The sequence below is a fragment of the Schistocerca serialis genome, chromosome 1, assembly GCF_023864345.2.
Source record: "Schistocerca serialis cubense isolate TAMUIC-IGC-003099 chromosome 1, iqSchSeri2.2, whole genome shotgun sequence".
In the NCBI taxonomy this organism is placed as follows: Eukaryota; Metazoa; Arthropoda; class Insecta; order Orthoptera; family Acrididae; genus Schistocerca; species Schistocerca serialis.
Window position 1 is genome coordinate 600,354,965 of NC_064638.1, and position 21,422 is coordinate 600,376,386.

Below are 21,422 nucleotides of genomic sequence, written 5' to 3' on the forward strand. Positions count from 1 at the left end.
AAACGAAAATAAAAAACTAAACATTCTTCTAAATGAAAAGCTTTTCTTCCAAATTATCTCAAATTCACTAAGAATGAAATTAAGTACGGTACCAAAAGAATCGTAGAGCACCAATTACATAAAACAGAGCAAACGAAAAAATCTTACGCGATATCTAGCGCTGTCTTTTAAAAACACATTCATTTATTTCAGTTTCCAATGATGACGCTTATCCCCAGCAGACCATGGAGTTATACCATGGAGGTAAAAATAAGAGGAGTTGTCATGACGTCACAAACTTGAAGCCGACCCAAGAGAAGGTCCGCCATGTTAGCTACCCCAAAACATTCGCCTCTGGTGGTTTGATTCCATGTAGTCACGAAGTGTTTTGATAAAAAATGCCGGCTTGCGTCGCTCACGGGTGTACTAATCGTTCTGATTGTAGTCTAAAGTTTAAACAAATCACATTTCACTCGTAAGTGGACTTATTTAAGCGCTATTTTCTTATATATACTTGAAATTCTGATGCACTGTAAAGTTTTAGAGTATGGTTTTATTTCTGTGATTTAACTTTAGATTTCCTATCAATCCAAGGCGAAGAGCTGTCTGGAAGTGAGCATTACACTTGGTTTTCACTGTGTGGTTATTCTGAAGTAACTGAAAAGTCCTGGCAAGAAATATCCTGGAAATGGGGACTAATGTTTTAAAGTGCAATAATTTAATATAAAACTAATGTAACTACATGTAGTTAATTAAATCTTCAGTAAAATGTGTGGAACACCTGTTACAGCGGTTAAATTATAAGTACTTAAATGGTTACATATTTGTTACAGCAAAGTTCCCTATCGAAGTCCAGGCTTAGATCATTACATTAATCACTGTGTTGTCGTATTACCCTGTAAATTTCTGTTCTTTGCCACACTGAATGTCATTTGGTAGGTACAATTTAAAAAGAAAGCAGATGTGGAAATTGCAATGGGCCTGACAATCTTAAATTCAGTTCTGTTCCTTCGTAATTTAACGTATTTTTCACTTTGTTGACATGACAGCTGGCTTGTTTATATCATCCCTGCATACATCTATGGGACACCAAAAGGAAATAAGGTAAGTTTCTTGCAAACATGAACATTTAAAATTCGCATTTGACTTGAAAATGCAACGAATACAAATCGGTGCCTCTAAACTATCAATCATTGTTTTTGGAGTTCTGGCTTTATCAATTATCGACACAAACACAATGAAAGTGAATAGAAATGGATTACAAAAGCACGCTTTTCATAGCACATACGTCTCTTCTCGGTTATTCTAAGTGTATAAACAAAAAGAAATTACAGTACTGAGGCAAGAAGCGTAATATATTTACGTATTACTGTATCGAATACGCATTTAAGACCATAAAAACGTTTGAAGTTGCGTTCCTTATGCTGTGTTGTTCACTAAAACCGAGTAACATTTACTATGTAAAACAAATATCACGTGCACACGACATAAATAACGAACAAGAAGCAATTGTAAACACTCGTCTGCTAATGTTTTGGGGGATCCAAGATGGCGGCAGGTACCCCCCACTGGCTTCAAAACAACGTACAGCTGAAGTCTGTAGCGCCATCTCCCCTTATTCTAACAGGCGTCTAAAGCTAGCGAAATGAGGGATGCTCAACTACCGGACCTACCGATAGATGGCTCTACCAGCTGATTACTGTCGTCTGTATTGCCCGCCATATTTGAATTTGCCAAGAAGTTTCTCTCGGTCTGTACGGTGTATAAGGAATTAAGGATTATCGAAATGGTGATTTCTTGTTCCGCTTTCAATTGTACGAAGCGATGGAGTAAGGAAAGTGACTTACCATTTCACAGGTAATAGGACTACCGATACAATACGACAACAATACAGACTTAGTGCGTTTGCTAATTCGATGTTTTTGAACAGGTTTCCTCTAAAGCACCCAGAGCTGCTAAAGAAGTGGATTACTTCCGTGAAGTGGAAAGATTTTAAACCTACGTCTTGCAGTTTTCTTTGCGGAAACCTTTTCCGGCAAGATGATTACGTAGTGAGCCCTGGAACGTGGAAGGAACGTCTCAGACCCGAAGCAGTGCCATCAATTTTTGACTTTCCGACACATTTGATGCCACCAAATAAACAGCCACGACGACATGTTAGGATTTTGAGTGACAACGATGCTTCTCCATTTGAGGTAGCTAATTAATTTCCTTGCTATGTGTGTGGTTTTGACTTTTGTGAATTTATTTCGTACGGACGCAAATGGGCTTCATAGGTCTGAGCAATGTTGTAATAGTTCCATATTTTTGTTTTTAGCGTTCTGTCCTGGAATCCGTGCTTGATTTGCTCTCTGCAGAAGCTACTGATTGCGTGGAGAATGTTGTCAATGAGAATTCTTCCGTGGAAAGCATGTCCCATTTATCCAATGCAGAAGCTGCGAATTGTGTCGAAATCGTTAGTATAATGATGTTTTCACACCCACAAAGTTTTCTTATAATATTTTTTCATCAAGCCTTGAGTTATTTCAATCACATATAACGAAATTATTTCTTTATTTCAGAGTGCAGTTGGTTCTCAAGTAATTGATTGTGGTATACAGTCGAAAGTAGAAATGGAAGACAAGGCGACCAAAACTTGCAATTTTTTCTCAGACATTGTGCACGAATTAAAACGTAAACTGAAGTGTGTCCGTGAAAAACTTCGAAGAAGAGAGAAGAAAGTGTTTTCCATGGATGACATCATAAGTTCATTGAAGGAGAAGGGGCATCTTCCTGAGAAGTTACATAACTTCCTCAATCATCGGAAAGGAACACAAGTGGAATTAGTGTGCAATTTAGTGGACAACTCTCTCTCTCGTCAAAGGGTAATAGATACACAACAAATGTGAAAATGTTTGCGATGACTGTGTACTTTTATTCACCAGCAGCATATGAATACCTGCAAAAATTAATGCCTCTGACCCATAAATCATTGATTTCCAAATGGGTGGCAAGTGCCGGCTGTGAAACTGGCTTCTTAAAAGATGTTTTTAAGTACGTTGATTCGAACCCAATCGTAAGGGACCAGTTCAGCGATTCATGTCTAATTGTAGACAGTGTGGCACTTAGGAAGCAAGTAGTTTGGAACCAAGGAACTAAGCAATACACAGGTTTTTTAGAGTTTGGTGGGGAAGTGCCTCAGTCAAAAGAAGTAATAGAGGCATCTGAGGCTCTGGTTTTCATTCTTGTCTCTATTAAAGGCAAATTTATATGCCCGATTGCATATTTCTTTATCAACAGTGTACAGGCAAATAATCAAGCCACACTGATGAAATCCGCTTTAGAGAGGCTGCATAGTTCTGGCATTAGGGTTTGGTGTGTTACATGTGATGGCTGCAAGGTAAATATAAGCACTTTACGTACACTTGGCTGTACTTTAAATTTTTCCAAGGGTGATTTTAAGAGCTACAATGTTTATTGTATGTTGGACAAGTCATATGATGAAGTTTGCCAGAAATGCTCTAGCAGAAGTATCTGCTATTGAGTCTCCAACTGGCATTATTAGATGGCATTTCATTGAGCAATTGAACAAGGTACAACAAGAAGAAGGTATGACATTTGCCAACAAACTATCAGGACAACATATAAGTTATGTAAATAGAAAATGAATGTTTCATTAGCTCCACAGACTTTGAGTTCTAGTGTGGCAGATAGTATAGAGTTTTTGAGGAGGGTTGGTGATCCAAATATTAAAGGAAGTGAAGCAACAGTAGAATTTTTGTATAATATTGATAGGATTTTTGATATTCTGAACTCCAGAAATCCATTAGGTAAAGGGTATAAGAGCCCCCTGAGACTTGACAACAAATATTATTGGCTTGGTATTTAAAAAAAAAAATTAAATTAAAAAAAATGGTTCAAATGGCTCTGAGCACTATGGAACTTAGCATCTATGAACATCAGTCCCCTAGAACTTAGAACTACTTAAACCTAACTAACCTGAGGACATCACACAACACCCAGTCAACACGTTGGTATTTTCAGACACACTGAAAATTATATCAAAAGCTTAAAAATCATTGGTGTTCCATTGCTGCTCCATGCAAGAAGTACTTTTGCTTTTGGGATAATTTTCAATATGCAATCAGTGAGGTACATAGCTCTGACAAGTATGCTTCATGTTGAATCTCCTTTGAAGCATTTGCTAACATATAAACTGTCACAAGACCACATAGAGCTTTTTTTCCCCTGCATTCGGTCCAGATGTGGTTGGAACAACAATCCAAATGCATACCAGTTCAAATGTGCCATGAGAAAGTTGCTCTTGGGTAACAGTGTCACTGCAATGAATGGGAATTGCTCAAATTTTAATGTGTGTTGTTTGCCACCTGTTTATGATTTTCATGCAAGAAAGCATGTAGTAGTGATGAAAGTGCTGCAGAAAATGAAGTAGAAGAGTGGTGTGCACTTCTTGATGATAAGATTAAGTTCTCATTTCACAAGTAAAACATACTCTATTATATTGCAGGGTATGTGTCATTGCGCCTTTCAAGGCAGATCACATGCAAAGACTGTCTTCACATACTGAAGCCACCAGTAGTTAAATCTGCATTATAATGTGATTCTCTCTATGCTTTTCCCAATATGGCCAATAAAAATGCATTTGTAAATTTTGTTAACTGGGGAAAACTGGTTAAAACAAGTGACTGCGTATACTCTGTTGTAGAATACTCAGAAACTGTTTTAGATGTTTGTGACTGCTGGGGATATGTGACAGAAATATATACAGGCCAAGATTTTGCATTGTGTTAAAAATAAATTTGTAGATTACCCATTTCCTGCTCTTGGTCATGATTACCGTTATGAAATTAGGATTGAGGACTTACATCAGACTCAACTTGTTTGTAAGATTGCATCCCTATACTCCTGCATACGCTTAAAAATGTGGAAAAAAAGCCTGCTGAGAAAATTTTAAACAACAAATCAAGTATAAGGCAGAAGTTAAATAAACTCATATTGTTTAATCATGTATAGTGCTCAAATTGGAAAAATTACGTAATGGGACATTCCATGCAGATGGGTGTGACATTTTGACAAATTTTTTAAAACTATTTTGTCCATAGATTTGTTGTTGTGTAATGATGAACTTCAAAAGATGAATCACATTGAAGTAAAATTAAGTCTTTACATCCTGTGTAGATATTGTAACAAAATTATAATTGTTTATTATACAAGCTTATTTTAAGATGTTTGGTGTTACAAAATATGCACTTGCATTAAAAACGGGTGATTTGTGTGAAATTAATGAAAAAAAAAATGTTCTGAGACTTATTTGACAGATGGCTTTCAGTGTGAGAAAATATGTCCCTCAATAACTATGTTAACTTGAATTTTTCACTTTAAGAAAACAGTTTAATCACAGGATGGGTGTGATCTAATGAAGTATGCAGTGGCCCTATGTTTAAAACAGTAATGTTTGTGGATATTCTGCAACATAAGAGCAATAAAATTGTTACTCTGTTAATTCTTGTTTTAATACTTCCTATAATGAACACAATGTTACAGTTGATCATAAGCATTCTTATTACTTTTATAACCATTCTAGAATAAGGGGACCTGAGTCAGGCAATACCTAATTTTCTGAATTTTGTCTTTATTTTCCTAGGATGTCTTTCTATTATATTTTCCTGTGTTGTGGGGGGGGGGGGGGGGGGGGAGAAGAGAATGCAAATAATCATATAGAATTATCTTTCTAGCAGTACAAAGTGCAGAATACAGTGATTACAGGTACACGTGGAAATCTAGGATGATGATGATGATGATGATGTTTGGTTTGTAGGGCGCTCAACGGCGCGGTTATCAGCGCCCGCGGAAATCTAGGAAATTTCAGTATTCATGTTACATGCCTAATTTTCATTAACATTTACCTTAATTATACGGTTACGCTTTTTGCTGATTTGAACTGTGTACTACATGTTAAAACGATTTTGTTTGGTCATAGTAATAAAAGCATTTCATTTTGTTTGTTCATATGTCCCATACGGAACTGAAATTATCGAGTTATGACGACAAAGGAAGGAAATAACATTAAGGAATCTTACTTCACAGAAATTATGTAACAATGGTTACACTTTTTGCTAGTTAACTTTAACATAAACCATTTAGTTTTCCATTAAGAGTGAAAGCAGTTGCACGAGTCACGTAAAGAACAAAGTTTCCCATAGGGAACTAAAGTATTTTACGTTTGAGTTATTGCAGACCCAAAGTATTGTGATCTTCATATTTCTATTTAAAAAAGTTTGTAACACTCAAATTCACAGACATTTTGGAATCTGTACATACATGTGTGTAGCAAAGTACTTTTCATGTGCCATGTGGAACCTTTAATTTTCTGGTTTAAATATAATTTATTTCATGAATTACCTTTAATAACAGCACTGTCTGAATGCATTATTTACCATTTAGAAGAAGAAATATTAGTGTACAGAATAACAAACCTCATGAAAAATGCGAGAGATTGTTCTGTACAGAACTCGAAATGGCTCTTTATCAATAGCAGGTAAAAAAGAAGGCTTCTATTAAATGTTCGAAGAAACCAGTCAATACCTCTTAATTCGCTATAGAGGTGATACAGTAATAAAACAATTTACTTTTTTCAGAATTTCTGCTAAGTATTAAAAGTGTGAAGACGTACTCAATTAGTATTTGCTTTACCAATAACCTGTAGTACAAGCACACGTATAAGCGGATAATTATGGGAGTCAAGAGTTATGTTAAAATTAAAGATACTGACTGTTATTACTTGCTCACAAAGCATTGTAGTTGCTGTACAGTTTATGCTGTATGTGGTGTACCCAATGTGATTCCTGGAGGACATAATATTCTGTTATCCCATGGGGGTGCACTGGTACCACACCTATTGAAAGTACGTTTTGTTGTGGAATAGTTGTATCAGATGTCTGTACCAGAAAACAAATCTCCACTGTGACACCCTTATGTTCTTGGTATGCTATTAGCTATTATTACAGGAATACTCTTCACATGGAGGAGGAAGCATAGTGAGATTTTCTTTTTCATCATTTCCAACATTGTACACAACTTTCTTGCACTTTTATGTTATCACATTTTTTCCCTTGATAATCGAAAAGAGAGAGGGGGGAAAAAAAATTTAAGCGAGCTTTCATAACTGTAAACCCTACTTGCGTCATTTGTTATTTTCAAAATGTTACTCTCTTTCCAAATACTGTCCTATTTCTTCAAACCAATTTTGAATTTCTCAGGTTATTACATATTATTTACTGTACATTGTCCACCAATACTTCTGTTATTACCAGGTAGTTTGTAATGTGGCACTACCTTTGTGCCACTGGTATTGGCTAGTGTACTTTTGCAGATAAGAAAATCGACTGGACTAGATTGTCCTGTCAGTATAGGACAAATTCAGACAATATGGAACTTTTTACACTAAATTTGCAATATAATGTCACCCTTGTCTCACACAGATTGTAGCAGCCATTGGGGTGCCTGTCTGGCCAGCTTCTGCAGTTTTCACTTTCAGGTTTGTTTCTTGCTTGGGCCGTATACTGACAACCAGTCATTCCAGTGATTGACACCATGTCAAAGACTGGAACCAAGATTCACATAAATAGAATTCTATGGTTGTAATTCAGAGTGTAATTAATTTTGCTCACTGACTTGTTTTGAATTCAATTTTAAAATTGTTTGGGTGTCAGACTGGAAAATTACAGTTTTAAGACACCCCAACCTTAAAATTAACAGCTGTGATCAAGGTTATTTTCAACAAGTTCCTTCACTTCCTACGTCATCATGTATCAGTCCAATATAATATTATTACTAGACTTAACTTCCAAATGATACAAGTCAAGCATTTAAGAGGAGCCTTATCGTTGGGCTTTGTGTTATCTCATTTAAATGTATTTCTTGTCTCGTATCAAAGACTGTAGCACTGTTAAAAACTGGTGCTTCTACCATATCACTCAGTTTAAATACACCGTGTCATGTACAGGCGTTAATAAAATCATGGCATTTAAATTACTGATCAAAGAGAGTGCGAAATTCGTAAGTGCATGTTGCAATTACAGTGTCAGCATATTTGCAGATCGGTAATGCATCACTTCAGATAAAGAAAAAATAACGATTTTTTCTGTTTATACGTAAGTAATACTTTAATAGTTCAGTTGTAATTTCTGTTGTCAGTAAAGATACCCCTAAGCACACGATGTCAACTTTTTTTCAAGAGACGTCTTCACTGTTGTCCACACTTGATTTTCCGAATTATACCAGTAGTTAAAAGCTTCGGCAAGTAAGGTAATTTGTTGACCTCCATTGAATCTTAAATAGTGTTTTAAAAAGGGCAAATAAGTAAAGCACTCATAAAATAGTAAACAATTTATAGGTCAGCTTGCCAAACTTTCAAAACACACTCGAATTTAGGAATTTCATAGCAGAACTGTCACTGTTTTTTCTCGCTAGATTAGAAACACTTCATTATGTTGATGTGTAGATATCTAGAACATCCAATATAAAATACTTATGAGGGCGCAGAACGAAAAACATTTTCATCGGTGTTCTGACACTTCGTTTTTTTGCCAAATTCAGATATGGCGGACACTCAGTGATATAATCTCTTGCCGGCACGCGCTAGAGCCATCTATCGGTAGGTCCGGTAGTTGAGCATCCCTCATTTCGCTAGCTTTAGACGCCTGTCTTATTCTACCTCCATGGTTATACCTCCATGCAGCAAACGATTTATTATCTATGGCTCGAAAGTCGAAAGTAAAGAAATTAATACCTATGAGCAACCTATGACGTCATTGGTCAAAGCCGGCAAGAAAAGAGTGGGTGAATTGTAAGTACGAGATATCACAGTTAAACGAACGTGTAACAATTTTACAATACAAAATCGGTGCCCTAAAAGAGGATATCAAAAAACTTCAAACGGGAAAAAGTGAGACGCTAATGAAATAAGAAGACTCGATCTCTTTGTAGAGTGCGATGGGAGAACACAGCATTCAGGAAGTGAAATCTAACAGTGAAACCATATTGCAAGAAAACAGTGTGCGCGTTTCAAATGCAACAAATTATGTAATAAAGCCATCTGACAAAAATATGGTGCGAAAAAACTACAAGTAAACGAAAAGGCGTGTGCACAAACAGTTATAGTGTGTTAGTGAAAAATATTTATTTATTTATTTAATCCTTCAAATCCTATATGTATAGAATATATACAAGGATATTGGACATGGTTAGGTATTTACAAGATAAAATACAGTTTGTATTGCAATCCTAAGGACTAGATATTGAAGTAATTTAGCAAAGATTAATACATACAACAAACATTACAGGCTACATACAAAGTAGAATATTAATAATGCATCTTTATTTTTGTTGTTTGGCTTTTATATATTCTGTCAGACTGTAATAGCAATGATCATTAAAAATGCCTTTACTTCAGCCTTAAAACTACAGAGTTTACCTATTGATTTAATATGGTTAGGTAGATTATTGAAAATCTTTATCCCAGTATGTAGTGTGCCTTTTTGGCACAATGATGTTCTCATCTGTTTTTGCCGTGTATTGTGTGCATGTATATCTTCATTTTTTAATAAGTTATCTGGGTGTCTATCAATATATTGTTTGATGAAAACTGATGTTTCATAGATAAAAATGCAAGGAAGAGGAAGAACTGACAGTTTTTTGAATATGGGTCTGCATGATTTCGTATTGTTTACCTCTTCAATAATTAATATTCTCTTTGGCATCCTAAAAAGTTTAATATTTGTTGTTGTATTGCCCCAGAAAATTATGCCATATTTAATTACAGAATGCACATAGGAGTAGTATACATTTAAGAGGCTGGCTTTGCTGCAACAAGTTTTTAAGATCCGTATCATGTAACAGGTTTTGCTTAGTTTTTTTTTTTTTTTTCAAATATTCAATGTGTACCTCCCATTTTGTGTTGTTCTGGAGCCAGAGTCCCAGAAATTTAGTGTTGTCAACACTTTCAAGAACTCTGTCTCTAAGTACTATTTCTATGTTTGGGCGGTGTCTTCCTTTTACATTATAGAAGTTCAGTGCTACTGTCTTTTCTTTATTTATAATTAGCTTGTTGTAGCTGAACCACTGTTCTACATCGTTCATTGTTTGGATAGCGGAGTCTTTTAGTTTTTCTTCTGTTTTACCACTAATAAGGAAGCATGTATCGTCTGAAAATTGGAGGGTAGTTTGGCAAAACTTGTTGTACATAAGATCATTGACATAGAGGAGAAACAAAATGGGTCCTAATACTGATCCTTGAGGGACGCCATATTTCACATTTTCATATCCTGACTTTGTTATGGTCAGTATATTGCACTTCAACCACCTGTTTGCGACCACATAGGTATGTGTTGAGCCACTCATTGGATATACCTCTAATTCCTGATTGCCAAGCTTCTGCAGTGGGACATTATGGTCAATGACGTCAAAAGCTTTAGATAAATCAAGACATCTGCCTGTCACAAACTCACTTGCATCAAGTTTAGTATAGATTTCATTAAGAAATTCAAATATTGCACTTTCAGTTGAATAGCCTTTCCTGAAGCCATGCTGTGAAGGAGAGAGAATTTTATTTTTATTTAGGAAATCAGACAATAGGTTATAAAAAAAATTCTAAAATTTTTGAAAATACAGGCAGTAGGGCTATTGGTCTATAATTTGAAACACATTCTGGATTTCCTTTTTTGAACAATGGTTTCAGTTTTGCTGTTTTTAAGCACGAAGCGAAGGTTCCTGATGCCAGTGAGCTGTTGCACAAGTGTGTCAAGGGTTCAGCTAAGGCAAGACAGCATTTTTTAATAATTGCATCTGGTATTCCATCAATTCCACATGAGTACCCTGCTTTCAAGGTTTTTATAACTGATAAAATTTCTTCAGTATTTGTGAGTGAAAGGAACAAAGATGTAGACACATTTCTCACACTATTGCATGATGGAGGTGATATTTGTTGTATTCTTCCAGTCCACTCACCAGCTGTTCACTTACATTTGCAAAATATTTGTTGAAGGTCCCTGCAATTTCTGTTGGACAAGAAATCATTTGTCCTTCATAACATAAGTTCATATTTTTATATTGTTTGGTTTCACTTGTTGTTTGATTTTTTATAACTTCCCATATAGCTTTAGATTTGTTTTTTGAAGTTTCAATGTATTTGTCATTTGCCATTGTTTTAGCTTTCCTTACAACATTTTTGAGGATCCTCTTGTAATTCTTAAGGTACAAATGAAATTCATGAGGCATGTTCTCTGTCTTTGCTATATCATGTAATCTTCTTTTCTCTGCACAAGAGATTCTAATACCCGTTGTAATCCATTTCTTCTTTTTGAAGTTAGGTTTACATTTTTGTTTTTTTTAATGGAAATGTAGCTTCAAAGTATGACATGAAGATTTCCATGAATTTTTCAAACTTTTTGTTAGTATTTTCACAAGTATACACTTTATACCTAGTTTCTTCACTTAGTCTCTGTACAAAAAGGTTTATTTGTTTGTTAGTGAATTTCCTTCCTTCTTTTACAAGTTCCTCTTTCTCAGTTGTTTCACTTGGGGTGTGCAATGCAATAAACTGTGCATAGTGATCACTGAAGCCAGTATTAAGATTTCCAGCACAGAAATTGTGATTTACATTTGTGTTTATTAATATCTGATCAATTGTTGGGCTAGTTGTTGGTGTAACTCTTATAGGAGAGTCTATGGTGGCTTTTATGTTATATGTTTCCAATGGGGTCATCAAGATTTGCTGGTGTTTTGAGATTTCTTGAAAATCAATATTGAGATCTCCGTATATGATCACTGTTTGTTGAAGTTTTTTATAGTATTTAAAGCTGCTTCTACTTGATGACAGAAATCATTTAAGTTCCCATTAGGGCTCCTACATACACAGATGATTATTAATTTTAATGCAGAGTGTTCAACTGTGGATACTTCAAAAACGTTCTCTTCAGCTAACAGTTCAATGGGTTTTATGTTAGAATAATCAATACCACTTTTAACCAATATACATGACTGGATGTAATTCTAGAGAATGATGATGAAAGATTGAAGTCTGCAAGTTTTGTGACTGACATTTCATCTTTAGGCAGCCAGTGTTCAGTTATACACATTACAGTAGCGGTTTTTAGCTCATCAGTACATAAAATTTCAACTTCACTTAATTTGTTTAGCAATGATTGAACGTTTTGATGAATCAGCATGAAATTAAAGGATTTGTAAGGCTTTGGCATATTGTTAGACTTTTGCATATTTAATTTATCACTTAACTTTACCTTGTCAATAAAAAATCATTCAGGTGTGCTGGAAGTACTGCTTTTCTTTCCCTGACTGCACCTATTCTTCCATTATCATCTGCAGCAGAATTTTCTTCTGTGTCTGGCTCTCCTGGTAGTTGTTCAGCAGCTGATCCTGCTGTTGATAATATTGCTGCTGCTGTTAGAGCTGGATCTGTGTCTGCTAGAGCCGTTACTGCATTCATTGTTGTTGCTGTGCCTGAATATTGGAGGCACCTTGTTCCTTCGAATATTTGGGGGGCCAAACCAGGATAATTTTGCTTTTGAGTGTTTGATGCCTGTTGATGATAATTTCTTCAGTTTTGCGACGAGCACTTTTTTCCCCATGTTGTTAACGTGCAATCCATGTAATGAGTGGAATCTGCGCCCAATACTGTTAACATTTACGAGTTCTACATTTCTGAAATGTTTGCAAAGTAATGAAATTTGTTAGTTGGCATTGATTATTTCTTTATTTACGCATGACCAAGACGGTAAGTCATGCCGATGTGGGGTGTTCAGCACTAAAACATTTGTGTGTCAACTGTCCTAAGCACCTTTTAGTTCTTGTTTTGTTTTTTGTGTTTCGTTTTTATATACGTCATTTGACCCACCAATTAGCACAACAAAGTCTTCAGAGGATAAGTCAGCAACGTCTGTGGATCGTACATGATTGCAAACTTCCAACATAGAAGCACCAGTCTTTATGTAAGCGATTGTTTATACACTGGACTGACCGTTCAGAAGGCGAGCAAATCCACGACCATGACTGTCTGCCATCACAACTTCTTTTCTTCGTTTAGGCTTCTCTGCATGTTTAAAAGAACCACAGGCGTTAATGACCAAACAATTTAGTATCAGCGCTGGACAAGTACTCGATATTTAGGTCACGTAAGTGTTCAGGTCTTTCAGTTTCATTTCCTCTCATAACAGTAGTTGACTAGTTGAGTTGTTAAGCATTCTTTTGGATGTATCACTCCGGGTATTTGTAGATTCATATTCAGCTCGTAAGTTAGTTTTATCACATGAACAATGTTTCTTATCTTGCACAGTTGATTGCACGCTGAATCTGCTTGTAAACGCGATGTTAGGCTCATGCAATAAGCTTCGTTGAGAAAGAGGCACTTTGTTTTTCACTTTGCCTGGAATTTCTTGGTTACTGTGAGGCAAGATTGATGTAGGTTCACACTTTCCGGACGTAAGTTTTTTTAGTTCGGTCACCAGGGTATTAATGGTTAGTTGCACGCTACTCACACGATCTTTCTGATTTCATCACTACAATTCGTGCACACACTGTTTTTATCGGTGCCAAAAGCATGGAAATGAATCAAACTTGCCTCACAATAATGTACAAGTGTCACATTCTCAAATAAAACATGAACCTAATATCGTGTGCAAAAGCAGATTCAGTGTGCTAGCAGAAACAACGAACGGACCAAGTGATGCAAATGTTCAACAAAAAGTTTCAAAACTGAAAACAACCAACAGCCAATGTGTAAAACACGCTCCACTAAAAGAACTTAAAGAAGTTACTCGATACATTGACACACGCATCAACCAAGGAAGTTGTAACTCTTGCATTATTCTAGCTGGAGCAAACGATGTCTACAAAAACGAGACAGCATTTGCCTTGAAATCTTTAAAGGAAGCATTGGAAAAGATAACAGGCAAGAAAGCGGTCGTAACAAGCATACATCTGAGACGTGACCTCATGAAAACATTGTGTATGAACGCAGAAATTGAAGCAACTAACAGAAAGATCGAAAAAATTTGTAAGTTTTTCAGCAATGCAACATATATTAACGCATACAGCCAAAAAAAGAGAAGACTTCACTGCCCATGGAATGCATAGAAACATGAAAGGCAAAGAAGCACTATGCGATGCAATACTGAAACAACTGAATCAAAATCAGCCTGGCCTAATGCGACCTACAATTATAGCAACAGCAACGGAATCGTAAGCGTCAACTGAACAACCAGATGCTCCAATGATTCTAGATAAAGCTGAAGAAACAAGAATAGGATCGCCAACAAGTTTAGATACAGTGCCCCAAGTTAAAACTTCACAAATGACACGTGAAACGCCAACTCACTACGCAGCAACCGGCTCCACTCGTAAAAGGAAAGCACGACAACTTTTTTTATGGTAAGTGGCTCCAGAGAAATGTTACATCAGTCGTGTAAAACATCGCTCTGGAAAGAAAACTTCAGCAGTAAAAGTGAAGAGGGCTATTCAAGGGAAGATGTGTTAGGAACTGTAAGTCTTCATTCCTAATGCACTAGAACATAAACGGCCTAAATGCGACATATCCTCACGATAAAACCACAAAAATTGACGAGCTGCAAATTATTCTTTCACAAGGAAGAAATATCAAAGTTGTTTGAAACTTTAGGATAGCTAGTTGTTTTTGTAGGCAAAACAGTACTCGTGGAGGCTCCTGTATATTGATTAACAATTCGTTGGAATATAAAGAGACGATTTTAAGAGCTTGTATTTGATAGTTGTTGTGTAGAGCTAAAACAACAGAATATCATCATCTCCATACACAGAATTCCAGGTAGTGACGTAAATACATTACGGTATTCTTAGATAAATTCCAGTGTCTCCTATATAAACTCACTAAAGAAAATAGGAAAAAAATTGTAATTGCTGCTAATTTTAATGTAGATACAGCAAGCAAAACTAGCATGTCAATCAAGTTTATTGATGTAATTTAAGAATATGGTTTTAGACTAAATTGCACTGACTTCACCAGGGTAAATGAGTGAACAGCAACATCCATAGACAATATTTTAACAAATTATACATTTGAGGACATTGCCAAATTCTCTTTTAACCTAGATATCTCAGATCACTTTGCTCTGCTTATAGAACTAAACTTACAAAAAGTAAATAGCAAAAAAAAAAAAAAAAATGGATGAAGATGCTTCATGAAAAGACAGTCCAGTGAAGAAAACATAAACTTGTTGTGTTATAAATTAAATGAGGCAGACTGGTCACTACAACAAGAAAACTCATATTCAGAAAATTCTGATAAATTTTTAAACAGCTTTTTACATGTCTTCAATGAAACATTTCCGTTCATAGCTTGCCCAAGAAGGGCAACAAATAAACTAAAGTGGATTACCAATGGCATAAAATCTAGCAATAGAAAGAGAGAGCTACATGCTGAGCTGAAATCATATAAGAGTCCTGATTCCATAAGCTATGTTAAAGTGTATAAAAAAACTATTTAAGAAGGTTGCAAGAGCAGCAAAGGAAGTGGTAAACACTAAATTCTTTAAAAAAATACACAAATAAATCCAAGACAGTATGGACAGTAGTCAAATCTGAACTTGGAATCAAACCTAGCAACCAGGAAATCTCTAAAATAAAGGTACAAGACAAAATAATTGTACATCTTGCTTGGATATCAGAAAATTTTAATAAATTCTTCATAAACGTAGCAAAATCAGATGTTGATGTAGTCTCTTATCAAGACGATGTACACTTGTGTGGCTCAAGCCAGAGCAAGAAAGAGAGCCTAATTAAATTTAACAAAGCAACAGTAAAAGGTGTAGAAAAAACTATACTAAATCTAAAAAATAAATTCTGTGGCATGGGATGAAATACCTTCCAAAGTCATTAAAGCAGCTACAAATATAATGGCACACCCACTACACAAAATAATTAATTAATCTCTTGAAGAAGGGTACTTTCCAGAATTTCTAAAATATGCAGAAGACAAAGTCGTATTTAAGAAAGGCTCCAAAGATGATTGGGAAATTACCATACAATTTCTCTTCTTCCTGTGTTTTCTAAGATATTTGAAATGATTGTTGTAATTCAGATTCAAAATTTCTGCTGAAAATACAATGTAATCTCAAAAAATCAATTTGGATTCCAGAAAGGCAAAAGTACAATTCATGCAATCGATGAATTTGTGAATAAAGTTAGTTCCACTTTGGACAAGTCACAAAAAGCTGCAGGAAACGTCTGTGACTCATCCAAAGCATTCGGACTGCATGTATCACTCCTTACTATTATATAAAATGAAAAAAATATGGAATATGGTGTAAGTCATATTTGACGGAGACAAAGCAAAGGGTTGTCATAACATCAAGCAAAGGGAAATGCTCCTCAAAGTGGAGAACCATCTCACAGGGAGTACCACAAGGCTCAATTAGTGATGCTGCTCTGCGAGTCAACAAGAAAAACAGCGATGTAATATTCAAAAAGGGTCCCAGGTGCTATAATTGCAACAAGTAAGGGCATCTGGCTAAAAACTGTCGCAGCGAGAAGAAAGACGACGAAAAAACTTCGGCCAAGACAGCCAGCTACCAGACATTTCCCACAACAGCAGCTGCAGGTAAAGATACATGGACAGAATGGCACATAGACTCAGGTACAACAAACAAGAATTCCTTTTCCATGATCTAGCTCAAGAGCCACAGAAATTCTTGAGCGAGTTCACTCAGATTTGTGTGGGCCAATGCAAAATAGATCAATTGGAGGAGCCAAATACTTCCTTACTCTAACTGATGCTTATTCCAGGAAAGTATTTGTATATTTCCTCAGAAATAAACATCGAGTAGCACAATACCGATATGAAATTTCAAAAATCTAGTAGATAGGCAAAATGGAAAAACGATCTGCACTCTATGCGCCAATAATATCACAGAATATGTGAATGATAATCTGATAACATTCTTTGGAAAGGAAGGAATCCGACATCAGACTACAGCGCCATACACAGCAGAACAAAACGGAGTGGCTTAGTGTTACAACCGTACAATAGTAGAAAAAGCAAGACGCCTGCTCTTTGAAGCAAATTTGGCAAATAAATTCTGGGCAGAATCAGTCTCCACTGCAGTTTATCTAATTAACAGGTCCCCGGCTAATGCACTAAAAAACAAGACCCCAGAGGAAGCTTGGACAAACAAGAAGCCAGATGATAAGCATCTTAGAATAATTAGAAGTAAGGCATATGCTCACATTCCAAGTGCCAACAGACGAAAATGGGACAAAAAAGTGTTGAGTGTATTTTGTATCTGCAAAGATTCAGAAGCATACAGCCTCTTTGACCTAAGTGTCATAGAATCATAAAAACGAGAGATGTGATTTTTGATAAAGATACTTCGAAACAGTGTAAAGAGGTAACTGAGTCAAAGGAACCAAGTCGACTGTCTCTCCCACTAACAGAGAAAATGCATGGTTAGGTAACTACAACTGAATTAGAAGAAATTGAACCTGAATCTGAGAGTGTAACATCAAGTAGTAGTTGTTAAACTAAATTCTTTTTATTAACGTATTTAAAAAGAAGTTTTGTGTTAAATTATTAATCAACATCATATATGAGCATAATGTTTTGTTTATCTCTGGTTTTTATTTTGAGTCACAACCATGGAGGTAGAATAATTTTTACCTCCATGGTCACAACACTCGTACTTCCACTCTTAGGTGTTTTTAGAAGCTCTTTTGGTCAAGTGAGTTCTTGTGTAAAACAGTGCCTCCAGATTCAGAAATAAATCTAAGTATTTGAAAACGAAACTCACAGCTTTTTGTCAGCACCTGATCTTTATTGAGAATAAATAAGTTTTTTTCAACAAAATTCAATAGGTTATGGGTCCCAGTTACGTTTTTTAAAACGTGTGCAAAAAGTGAAAGATACAGTTTTCTCTTAACTCATATTTGAGAGGGTGTTTTTGGTTTTAGAGTTGAAATGGATGTGGTTAAACATATCAAGCCGTTGAATAGTGAAACTGATTGGCCAATGTGGAAGCGAAAAATACGAGATCTGATTGACTATCATGAAGGAGCTTTAGAAGTAATTGATGGCAAGTCAATAAAACCTGCTAATGATGCAGCAATAAAGGATCATAAAGTCAAGTCAGATTTTTATCATAAAGCAAACAGTTATGCCAAGTCGATGATTACAAGTGCAGTTACAAACACTGTGTATCAGAAGATCATGGACAAAGAAATGGCTCATGAAGCATGGGAGGCATTGAAGCAGAATTTCGAAGCATCATCAAAGGACCACCTCTTCAAGATTTGTTCAGATTTCTTCGCATTTAATTGAACTCAGGGAAAAGACATCTCTACACACATAGGAAGTTAACAAGTGTGTGGTATGAACTGAACAACGGGCTTAAAGTGAAGGGAGAAACTGTGCTACCTGATCTGATATTGGTATGTAAAGTTTTACATATTCTACCTGCAAGCTTTGATTCCTTTAAATCGAGTTGGATGTTATTGACGAAAGATGATAAGAGAACTTTTGATGAATTAAAGGAACAATTGTGCATGTTAAAGAGAAATTTCACAAAGAGTAGTGACAAAATCAAACAAGAGGCATTAGTAGTCAAATGAGGTGTACAAAACAAAAAACAAAATAAAAACCAACAGACTCAAAGTTAAAGGAAAATGTAATTATTGAGAAGAACCAGGCCACTGTGTCAAATATTGTAAGAAGTGGATTGCTGATGGAAGACCAGCTAAAAATACAACTCTGCAAAAAAACATGGACAAAACTGTAGCCACGAATGTAGCATTGTTTACTACTTGTGGCGAGGCTTGTTCATTAGAAGTGGATGTATGCAATTGGTGGATTGATAATGGTGCAACGAAACATACGACAAATTGTCCTGATTACTTTGTCAGCTTTGAATCATTCAACAATCCCTGCTGTATAAAGGCAGCTGGACAGGAGTCTCTAGAAGCAACAGGAAGAGGATCAATTTGAATTCTGTTGACAGTTGGCAGCAGATGTGAAGAGCTGACCCTGACTGATGTCTGGTATGTAGCAAAAATTTCCAAAAACCTAATTTCTGTTTTAGCTGCCCAAGATCGTAACAAAAATAGTATATTTCAGTCAAGTACTACATATTGCTGTTTGACAATTGGTGGTAGAGTGAGACAGTGCGGAAATCGTAAAGTTGGTGGCACGTTACACAAAGCAGAAATTAAGCCCTTAGTGCCAGAGAAGGGTGTGACTGTAAATCTTTTGGTGGAAGATATATTTGATGCACTTCAACTGTATGATGAGAGGTGGTAGTCATCAAGACAAGCGTCGTGTTAAAACAAAACTCAAAAAGGAATTTAACATTGATGTTACGGAAGGGGCAGAGATTGTGAACCATGCACATCGTCTACCATTTGGAACAAGAGAAAAGTCAAAGGCCTGCTGAGTTGGTATCAGCTGATCTGTGTGGACCTATTCATGAGCCGTTCCAGAAGAAACGTTAAACATTACCTCGTTTTGTTCAAAGATAATTACACCAAGTTTCGCTATGGTTATTTTGCCGCAGAAAAATCAGAGTTGAATAAAATTCTCAAAGATTTTCTCTCATGTACAAAGGCATTGGGGTACCCTGTTAGAGAGATTCTTAGTGACAATGGCAAGGAGTTTGATAACAAAGAGGTTAGATCCATCTTAAGTTCTAATGGTATAACTCAGCAATTGACTGCTCCCCATACTCCTGAGTGAAACGGTATTTGTGAGTGGGATAATAGGACAGTTGTTGAGGTGGCCAGGACACTTAAGTATTCAAATCCAGACATCACTTATCCAGAACAGATATGGGCTGAACCGGTTAACACTGCAATTTAAATCTTTAATAGGACAGGGAAGTCATCTATAGAAGGTGTCAGTCCTTACGAGTTGTGGGAACAGAAAAAGCCTTGAACTAAACATCGTAGGATTATTTGCTCAACATGTTATGCAGATATTCCAAGTGAAAAACGAAGGAAAATGGACAAGAAAGCTGTGAAAGGACATCTCATTGGTTATGATGGCAATGAACACTTCTGGATTTGGATAAATGAAAGTAATTCAATTGTGCTATCCATGATGTGCAGTTTGAAGAAAAACGGGGTTGCTGTACTGAACAAGTTACACTACCGTTTCAAGATGTTGTAAAGCCCATTCCAGGTCCAGATTATATTAAAAAATCAATCAGAGAGTGAGGAAAATACATGCTCAGAAGATAGTTTGGAGCATGAAACTAGTTCAAACACAGAATCTGATGATGACATTCTGCAAACTTGCAAAGAGGAAATAGGAGTGAAGTTAAGAGATAGTTCATCATTAAAGAGACCAAAATACCTCAACGATTACGCAATGATAAAAGAAGATTTCTTTATCACATCCGAGGTTCCTGAAACCTATGAGGATGCACTTAGACATGACGACAGCAACAAATGGAAAGAAGCAATGGACAGAGAAATGGATTCACTGATCGAAAATGAAACCTGGGAGTTTGAAGACTTGCCGAAGGGTACCAAGGCAATACCATGTAAGTGTGTGTTTCGACTGGAAACAAATGAAGAGGGTCAGATCGAAAAACTTAAGGCTCGACTGGTTGCCAAAGGTTTCAGTCAACGAGAAGGTGTAGATTAAAGTCAAACTTTTAGTCCAGTTGCAAAAATGACAACGATTCGATCTGTTCTGAGCGTTGCTGCAACTTAAAGAATGTATCTCGGACAGTTTGATGTGTCAACAGCCTTCCTGTGTGGAAAACTCAAGGAAACCATTTACATGGCACATGGTACCAACAGAGTTTGCTGGCTGAGGAAAAGCCTGTATGGTTTAAAATAGGCACCAAGATGCTGGAGCAAGCGATTCAGAGAATTTTTGGTCGGTCTAGATTTCAGGGTAAGCCAAGCAGATCCATGCTTGTACATTCAGAATATAAATGGCAAAGAAGTTCTGGTAATTTTGTATGTTGACGATGGGTTGGTAGCTGCCACTGATTCAAATGATTTGAGCATTTTCTTTCAACAATTGCAAAATGAGTTCAATATCACAACGGCACCTGCAAACTATAGCTTAGGTCTGCAAATTGAACATGGCAAGGATGGCTGTATCAACATTCACCAGAAGGTTTATGCACAACGAATTTTAAAACGTTTCAACTTTTCAAAGTGTAAAGCAGTTTCTATCCCAGTGTTGAAAGTTACAGATGTTTCACAGTCAGGGAAAGATGACACAGTCTTTTCCACATAGACAAGCAGTAGGAGCATTAATGTATCTGATGCTCAGCACAAGAACAGACATAGCCTTCAGTGTAAGTGTTCTGTCAAGATCTCTCAAGAATCCCACAATATTAAGAGTAAAAGGGGTTTTTCGTTATGTATCAGGAAAGACAGAATATGGAATCACA